Below are 9,617 nucleotides of genomic sequence, written 5' to 3'. Positions count from 1 at the left end.
TAGTGGATTCATTTATTAAGGATTTGTATGTCTTCTTGGCGCTTGATTTCTTCATACTATATAATACTCTGCTCTATCTTTGACAAATTTCATTTTCTGAATGCTGTATCTGAAATAGATATAGCTACCCCCACTTTATTTTTGATTATTTTCCTTCATCCTGGACTTTTAATCTATATGATTTTTTTAAATCAGGGATTGAAGCCAGGGACACTGAGCCACTGAGTTACATCCCCAGCCTATCTTATTTTTTATTTTGAGACAGGGTCCTCACTAAATTGCTAAGGCTGGCTTTGAACTTTGAACTTGCAATCCTCCTGCCTCAGCCTCTTGAACCACTGGGATTACAGATGTGTGCCTGGCTACATGGGTCTTTTTTTTTTTTTTTTTTTTTTGCAATAAGTGATCTTTATTGATAATTCACATTCAGTTATTCATTATCAGTTCTTCAGTTAATTGCACAAGTATCTGATAAGTTATTTTCTATTTGCTGTGGAAATTTAAGTGTAAAATAAATACAAAATACATTTGTGGTTTAATGAACACTCAGTGAAGCATTCTTTTCTGAGGTCTTCCTTTCAGTCTGGTGTTATCCCAGATCTATCTTTTTATTTCCCCAGAAATAGTCTATTAAACCACAAAATGGATCAGTGAACTTGTGAACCAAGTTCACAGACTCACAGTGAACTTTAGTTCTAAATATATTAGACATATTTTTTGATCTTATCATATGATACCAATACAAAAGCACCACCCATTCCTCTCAATACATTGGACCAGGTACCTTTGAAGAAAGCCTTGGCTCCCTCATCTTTGGCAATCTTCCACCAGCAGTCAACTGTCCCCATGTACATAATATCAGCCCCTTTCCCAAGGATCACATCATCATCCTATGAGGATTATTGTGTCAAAGGGGTTGGACACCCACCCAGCCATGGCCATCACAGTCTGAGCAATCATCCAGTTCACAATAACGTGCACATACTTGGCATCAGGAGCATACCCTTGGCAGTATCATAGACTCGGAAGAAGGCAGCTCTGTAGATAATGATGCCCTGGACAGAGATGCTGAAGCCCTGGTAGAGACCCTTCAGGTCATCAGACCTTAAGATCTGGGTAAGGCAATCACCCAGGCTACTGAACTCACGCTGTTTGACACTCCTGCCCACATCAGCAGCCAACCCGGTCCTAGCAAAATCCAGCGGGTAGACAAAGCAGATGGAAGTGGCCCCAGCTGCCCCACCGGAATCCAGGTTACTGGCAAAATAGCTCCAGAACTGCTTATGCAGATCCATGCCCCCCGCCCGGGAAGATCTGCCTGTACTTGTCCTCGAAGGCGAAGTTGGATGACGTTGGCCAGGTTGTCCCTCCAGAATGAGAGAAAGTCCTAATCCTTGGAGATTCTCACCACGCAATCAATGATCCCTTTGTACTGTTTCTCAGCCCTGATCTGTTTGCGGGCATGCTGGACCTGCAGTAGCAGTTTGACACTCTCAATGGGGGCCACCGCGGTCTTGGAGACGGCAGCGGCGATGCCACCTGCCAGGAAGTCTTTTAGGAAGCTCAGTGTCTGATCAGCCATGATGACAGCCGGTCGCACCCAATCTGCAAGGAGCCACGCTCTTGCTCTCACTCGCCTACGCCCTGGCCAGGCACAGCCACCCGGTCTCCGTCTTCGTCCCTGTGCAATGTGAAGGACCTACATTTTGTTCAGAGTAAATTTCTAATAGATGACTCATAGTTGGGTCTTACATTTGGATCCACTCTGACAATGTGTCTTTTAAAGTGATAATTGATACAATTGGATTAATAGCTCAATTTTTAACTGTTTTCGTTCATTGCCCTTTTCCTTTGTTTTGCTCTTATTTGCCATTTGTAGTTTCAATTGAGTATTTTTATGATTCCATTTCTCTTCTTTTCTAGCATATTACCTATCCATTTTTCTTCTTCAATTTTTTTTTGCTGTAGTTTGCAATATTCATTGACAACTAACCCAAGTCCACTTTTAAATAATACCACATCACAATGCAAGTAACTTATACTAGTAAAATAGTCCTAATTCCCCTCTCCTTTTATTTTATATCATTACTCTCATTCATTTTACTTATAAGAAAGCATACATAAGCATATTATAAATAATTTAAGTATACAGAATCAAATAATGGTATTGCTGTTACTATCTTGAGCAAACTATTATTATTCAATAGGAACAAGAAAATCAAAAATACTTATTTTACCTTCATTTATTCCTTCTCTGATATTCTACCTTTCTTTATGTAGATCCAGATTTCTGACCTACATCATTTTTCATTCTCTCTGAAGAACTTATTTTAACATTTCTTGCTAATTAAGTCTACTGGTAACAAATTCCATCGATTTTTGTTTGTCTGAGAAAGTCTTTTTCCTCCTTCACTTTCAAAGGATCATTTCTCAGTGCACAGAATTCTAGGTTATATTTTTCTCTCAACACTTTATTTCACCCCATTCTCTTTTTTCTTGCTTAGTTTCTGTGGGTAAGTTGGATATAATTCCTATCTTTGCTCCTCTCTAAGTAATGTAGTTTTTCCTTCTGGCTTTTGTCTTTGATTTTCTGAAGTTTGAATATAATTGCCTGCATGTAGTTTTTTGGCATATATCCTGCTTGATGTTCTCTGAACTTCCTCTGTCTGTGGTTTGGTACCTGACATTAATTGGGGGAAATTCTCAGCCATTATTGCTGTAACTATTGCTTAAACTCCTTCTTTTTCTTCTCCATCTAGTATTCTCACTATGCATATGTTACATCTTGTGTAGTTGGACTACACTTCTTGGATATTCTGTTTTGTTAGGACTTTCTTTTTCCAATATTTTATTTCTTTACTTTTTCTAAAAATATATTTTTATAGTTGTCAATGAACCTTCATTTTATTTATTTACACGCAGTGCTGAGAATTGAACTCAGTGCTTCACACATGCTGGGCAAGTGCTTTACCACTGAACTACAACCCCAGTCCATCTCTTTACTTTTAATCTTAGAGAATTTCAATTGTCTTATCCTCAAGCTCAAAGATTCTTTCTTCAGCCATGTCCATTCTATTAGTTAGCTCATCAAAAGCATTACATTTATGTTACAATATTTCTGATGTCTAGCATGGTTTTTTTATTCTGTATTAGAATTTTCATCTCTGTTATGTTATCCATCTGTTCTTGCATGATGCCTACTTTTTCCATTAATTGTGTTTTTAAAATACTCCTTGTCTGATCATTTCAGCATTCCTATTGTATCTATCTCTGGTTACAATGTTTGTTTTAGTGTCTTCAAGCTTTGTTTCTTTTGCCTTTTAGCATGCCTTTTAATTTTGGGGGCGGGGGTTGGACATGGTATACTGGCTAAAAGGTACAATAGTAACTAGGCCTTTAGTAGTATAGTGGTTGGCTTGGAGGCAGGGAAAGCCTTCTACAGTTCTATGATTAGGTCTCAGTGTTTTGGTGAGCCTGTGCCCCTGATTCCTTTTGAAATATGAACTTCCTGCTGCTCAGTTTTTTGTTTTTGTTTTTTTCATTTTTCCTGACTTAGGTGAAAGAGAATTGTTGTAGGGGACTGTTGTTTATTATTGAAGTACAAGTTCAGTACAAGTTTCTCTTCATTGTGGAAGCAGAAATCTCCAATGCAATTAATTTTAATGCTAATCTTAATATTGAAAGTGCTTAGCTATTTTTAATGCTAATCCTAATATTCAAAGTGCACATCCAGGAGTGGTGACAATACTTATAATTCCAACTACTAGGGAGGCTTAGGAAGGAGGATCACAAGTTTGAGGCCAGCCTGGGTAACTTGGTAAGATCTTGTCTCAAAATTTTAAAAAACAATTTTTTTTTGAAGGACTGGGAATGTAACTTAGTAGTAGAGTGTCCCTGGATTTAATTCCTAATATGGAAAATAAATAAATAGATAAATAAAGTGCTTCTGTCAAATTGATATGCCCCACCCCTATCAAGGTTCCAGTCACCTCTCCACAGAGGGCTTGATCCTTGTTTGACAAAAAAATCACCTAGTGAAATCCATGAATTCAGTCTTCAGTTGGAAACACTTAGTCAAACATTTGATAGACCTTACTGTGTGGCAAGCATGGCTCTCAGATCAAGGAAAATAATGAGAATGCCAAGCTACCTGAAGGATTTCCCTACAAAGTGAGCACTTTGTTTGATTATTATAAATCAAGTAAGGGCAATGATAGAAATATGTGCAAAGCATTCATGAGGCAGGAGTGAGGGGAAAGAGAAGCAGGGCACCAAGTCTAGCTTAGAAACAGGGAGAAGCTTGTCAGGGATTGCTTTCAGAGGTGACATTTAAGCTGTCTTTCAAGACAGGAAGCAATCTGCCACACAAAAGATTGGACAGTTTGAGCAAAGACATAAGGCAGGAACAGCACAAAGCATGACTGAGAGCAACCGGCCATTTGAAGTTGCAGAAGCAAAAATTCCCAGAGAGGGAGAGGCAGGCAATGGAGCTGGAGAGGCCTGGAGAGGTCAGGACATGGTGGCCTTTTGTGCCACACTAGGGAACCTGCCACTGAGGGCCGAGTCTTTACATAACTCTGCATGGCGGTTGGCAGGGGGCATGCCCGCCTCAGCACGCAGTAGGTATTATTAGATGATGATCGTGAAAGTCAAACCTGAGAAACCGCAAAACTCTGAGCAGAGCCAAAGTCCCTTGCGTTCTGAAGCTCCAGAAAGTTATCTGACTCCTCTGCCCCTTTGCAAATTCAGCTGAGAGTTGTGGCCATGGTGGCAAGCCAAGCTGAGGTGATGCCTCCTTGGCAGTTGGCGAACCCTCAGGCGTGAATATATGGCTGGGGAATTAAGGACAGGAGGGGATCGAGAGAGGGGAACAGAGAGAGAAGGTCAGAAAGGGAAGGGACTATGAGGGAAGTCACGCTGAGACATACAGCAAGACGTGGAGGTGCTGAGATTGAAAGGAGAGCTCGTGTAGCCCATGAATCCGAGAAGATGATTTCTGAGGTAGAGTGGAGGAGATGGCTGCCTCCCCAAGAGCTGCAAGTATGTGGGCAGCCAGACCGCAAAGCTGGGCATTGGGGCTCCCTCCCATCTCCACACAGGGATTGCAGGGAGAGGAGCAGATCTCCAGTCTGAACTTCCACTGGGATTCAGAAATACCTAGACAGCAGGTGGGCTGGGTCCCATGGAAGACTATTTGTCTGAGGGTTGAGGAACCTCCTGAGAAAGAATGTATCCCAAAGGAGAAGGGAACCCAGCCAGATAAGCTCAGCCCATAACCAGGCTGAGTTCTCTGTTAGGGAGGAAATCTGAAAATAAAATTAAATGAGTAAATCCTTTCATAGGATTAACATAAAGAAGGAGCCAAAAGTATTCTCACTTGCTTTGAAAAAGAGCACAGAGCAGCTTTGGGTCCTTTGGCTCAGATGCTGAGCTGTGGTAAGAAAGGTCACACCCACTGACTTCCCAGTAAGAGGTGAAGGGCTGGGGGACAAGGCGGTCCATGCAGATGCCCTGAAATAGTCCCACGCAGGGATTCTCTGGAATTCCAGACATATCTTGGGAGTGATGTGTAGTGGGATGAAACTCCACATGAGTTGACAGAAGTAAGAACCAGGGAAATTTAGATTATGACTTTTACTGGGCTTTCACTCCCAGGGATGATGCTCTGGGGGAATTTGAATTCTACTAGGAAAGTGCAGAGTACAGGTTCTCCATGGAACAGTTGGCAGGATAATAGTCAATTCTTCCCTGCAGAAACCCAACTTGGAGACCTCACATCAGGCCGAGCATTTTTCTCTTGAATTCTCCCTCAGAACAACTTTCATGAGCCCTCAGTGCTCAACTTTGATCAGATCTAGGGTGAGGATCCTTCCTAGACCCTTCCTGTATGCATGACCATCTCATGCTATTAAGTCCTGTGAGCCACCTGTAGCAGGTGCAGAGGTACCTGTCTGAATAAGACAGGGGAAGAGAAAAAGGATGGTATCAAGGTCCCTGTGCCCAAGTACAGTACAGACAGACTTTAAAACAAAAGACACAAAAATACTAAACACAAACCGCTATTTTAGTTTGTATTTTCCAACCTAAAAAAGGACAAATGTTACTTCTCAAAACCAAATGTGAGAGGCAGACAGAAGCATGATTTTCTACAATCTATGAGTATGGCTCTTCTGAGTTGCATGAGCTCTTCCTTATGGTCACACCTGGGGGGATTTGAACTTTATTATGTAATAAACAGGAGCCATAGAGGGCAACCCACCTGTTTGTGACAGAGGCAGTTCCACCATGCAGTTGATATGAAAGGTAGTTGTAGCTAAGCTGCTGAATTTGACCCATTTATACTTTGTGGTGCCCCACTCAGGGACAAGGACCCTGTCATGAAGGAGAGACACATTAACATATTTTCTCACTCACCTCCACTAAGTCTTGGCTCATCCAGCAAGAGTGATTGACAACCCCCAGAGGCTGTTGGACAACTATTTGAAAGAAGGGTCCAGGAGAGGCCTCCTCCACCTGTTACTCTTTTCTTTATCACTTCACATCCATAGGGGTCCTAAGCCCCAGGAGAAGGGTCAAGTGCAAATCTGGTAAACCAAGAAGACCTAGCAGTTGTCAACTTAATTAGCCTTCAGGAAAATATATGGATATATGAGCACAGTGGGGTTGCTATAGAGACAGGCACAGGAGGCACATTTAGAATGGGGCCTCATCACATCACCCGATAAAAATAAGACCCAGGCTTTTTAATAGAATGAATTACTTAAGTTTTATATTTAACAGGGGACGACACCAAGGCTATTACTGGTTTTCAGAATATTTTAGGAATCTGGGCTGCCAGCTTCTGCATATGTTAACAGCCATCACAACATATGCTCTGGTGAACAGCAGTTGGGAACTGGAAGCCCATGTGTCTCTCCCACCCCTGGAGATAAGAGATGGTCCTTCTCACTTAGAGTTTGTCCTTCCTTAATTGGGTGAGAGATTTTCAATGAGTTTCAGAGAACCGTCTGGAGAAGAGTGATACTGTGCTATGCAATGACCTTTGCATACAGTATTGCTAATCACTATAACAATCCCATGAAGTATTGATCTCATTTTTCAGATGAAAAAAAAAAAATCTGCAGAGATGTTCACAACTTTCCCAAGGTCACACAGCAAATGAGTGGTATAGATGAAATTCAAATCCAGGTGTCCCCATTATGAAACCCATGCTTTATGGCACATCAGCAGGAAACAACCTCTGCACAGATGGGAATCTGGGATGAGGTGAACCTAAAGAGATTTCCCAACTTCATTGGCATACAACATAGACCCTGTTATAGTTGCATCTCTCTTTGGGTAGGCCCAAAATGGATGGGTACCAGTAAATATTCCACAGAGATTCTGATCTTTGCCAACTAGTACCTCTCCAGTAATCCATGGTAAGTGTTAATTCCTGACTAACTTCTCTGTTAGTCTTTCTGTTACTGTGACAAAATAGCTGGGACAACCAACTTAAAAGAAGGAAATATTTATTTTAGCTCACACTTTCAGAGGTATTATGCATGGTGACTTGGCCCTGCTTTCTTTGGGCCTGTGGTAGCACAGTACATCATAGTGGGAGCATGCGATGGAGAAGGCCTTTTGACTGTGCGGCAGCTGGGAAGCAAAGAGAAAGGAAGAGAATGACATGCCAATATCCCTTCAGAGCACATTCCCAATGACTAAGCCCCACTAAGCTCCACCTCTTAAAAGTTCCATCACATCACAACAGCACTAGTCTGGAGACAAAGCCTTCAACACACAGGACTTAGTAGAGGCATTCAGGATTCAAACTGTAGCATCCTCCTTACCATCCAACATGCTTCCAGGATGTCCCTTCCCAAGTCAGACAACAAGCATAGTTGACCCAAGATTCTAAATTAAACATCAGTAAAAATGTGTCCCTATTACTCTCACACCAATAAAAACTTAAATGTATGAAATTGAATTGAAAGTTCAAAGTGGAGTTATTTTTGTTGCAGAAGGGTACGTCTAAAACCTCCTTGGAAGAAAAACCTTTTCAGTGCAGTACTGTATAGTAGACAAACTCCATGCCCACCAGGCACTAACCTTTCCTTCTTGTGGGAAATGGTGCTGGTTGACAATATGGTTGGACAGAAGGCAATGGAGATGGGGAGTGGAAAGATTGTTGGGAAGCTGGGGGCCCCACAGTGAAGTCAATGGTACGCATTGTCCCTCCTATTTCAGCAATACATGTATCCCTCCCATTTCATTTATTGGGAAAGGATAATGACAGAAGATATTTAGTCTTCAAGGGCTCTGAGAGGGGACATAAAGGGCAAAACTAAAGACACATCAACATAAATGCATCAATCCAAATGAATGAGCTGGAGAGACACACAGCAGGCAGAAGCCAGAGGCTGGGACCAGGCCAGACCTGGAGGGGAGACAGTCATGTCTCAGAAGAGTCCCCAAGCAGTAGAACCCACCCTGGGAGCTTTTCCAATCTGCCTGCAACCTGCAGAGTAGGTGTGGAGTGTAGCCAAGGGAATCGCCAGCTCCTTCCTGCCCTGTACAGAACGTGACATCAGCTTGTACCTGCACAGGATGTTCAAATCCATCCCTAATGAAACTGCCACCTCTACTTCCTCCCCAGTACACACCCTTTCCAATCGCTTTACAATCAAAGCTAAGGTTCCACTGATAGATTAAGACCTGGATTGAAAGACAAGAAACCTAGATTTTAAACTCACGTTTGTGCCCCACGTGACCCTTGTTCATTTATTTCACTCTCAGGGATGCAGTCTTCTTACATAGCAATTTGCAAGGGAGTGTGTAGTCTTTTAAAGGGATTTTCTTTACTTCAGTTAAACATGCAATACATTTAAACAAAAGAGAGAACCGGGTGTGGGAATAACTTCTTAGCAGAAATATTTTTACTAGTTTCTATTACCAACCTAGCAAAAGTTAGCTGCAAATGCAGAAATTCCCATGTACATCAGAGATACTTGGTAAGTATTTGCTTAAGGAATGAATCATTCTGTGCTACTGAAATAATTTCATGATGTATTCCTAGTGTATGAACAGCAAAATAGACTCTGGGGGCCAGCTTGGGAATCCAAGCAAATCATGGACAGGCTTGGAACTCAGGTACACTTATAAGATCTGACTCTGCCATTTGTTAACTGCAGTAACTCAGGCAAGCCACTTAAGGTCTTAACTTTCTCATCCGCAAAATGGGAATAGTATCCATCAGCCACCCAGGATGAGGAGAATGGCCAGAGGGTTAGGCAAGGGCCAGACACAATTTCCACTCTGGAGTGAATGCCATGGCCAGGATGTTGAGTAAAAGCCAACCCCTCCCTCCCTCCTCAATCCCAAGGCTCTGTGGTCTCTTGCTGCAAAGGTTTGACCTTTTAGCACCCTCCTTGACCACGGGCTCTTTCCATGAAGAAGTCTTCAGAGTAACTTGTAGGCAACTGTCATGGCCTGCCACCAAGCCTTTCCCCATCCCTGTCTTTACCCTTTGCCCTCTAAATAAGGAAGCCAGCACTGCCAGGCCAAGAACTGCTGCCCAATATGGGTCCTGGGTGGCTTCTGCCTCCCTCTTCCCCTGGGCTCCCAGCCAGCTCCCT

The 9,617-nt window shown here is 42.3% G+C and overlaps 1 pseudogene; it reads right to left on the bottom strand.

Moving 5' to 3' along the window:
- Positions 1–704: 704 nt before the first annotated feature.
- Positions 705–1,607, bottom strand: LOC124983748 (ADP/ATP translocase 1-like; annotated as a pseudogene).
- Positions 1,608–9,617: the final 8,010 nt, after the last annotated feature.

This window comes from Sciurus carolinensis, chromosome 4 (assembly GCF_902686445.1).
Source record: "Sciurus carolinensis chromosome 4, mSciCar1.2, whole genome shotgun sequence".
NCBI lineage: Eukaryota > Metazoa > Chordata > Mammalia > Rodentia > Sciuridae > Sciurus > Sciurus carolinensis.
The sequence above is the reverse complement of the archived record's forward strand: the minus strand, read 5'-3'. Positions and strand labels throughout refer to the sequence as shown.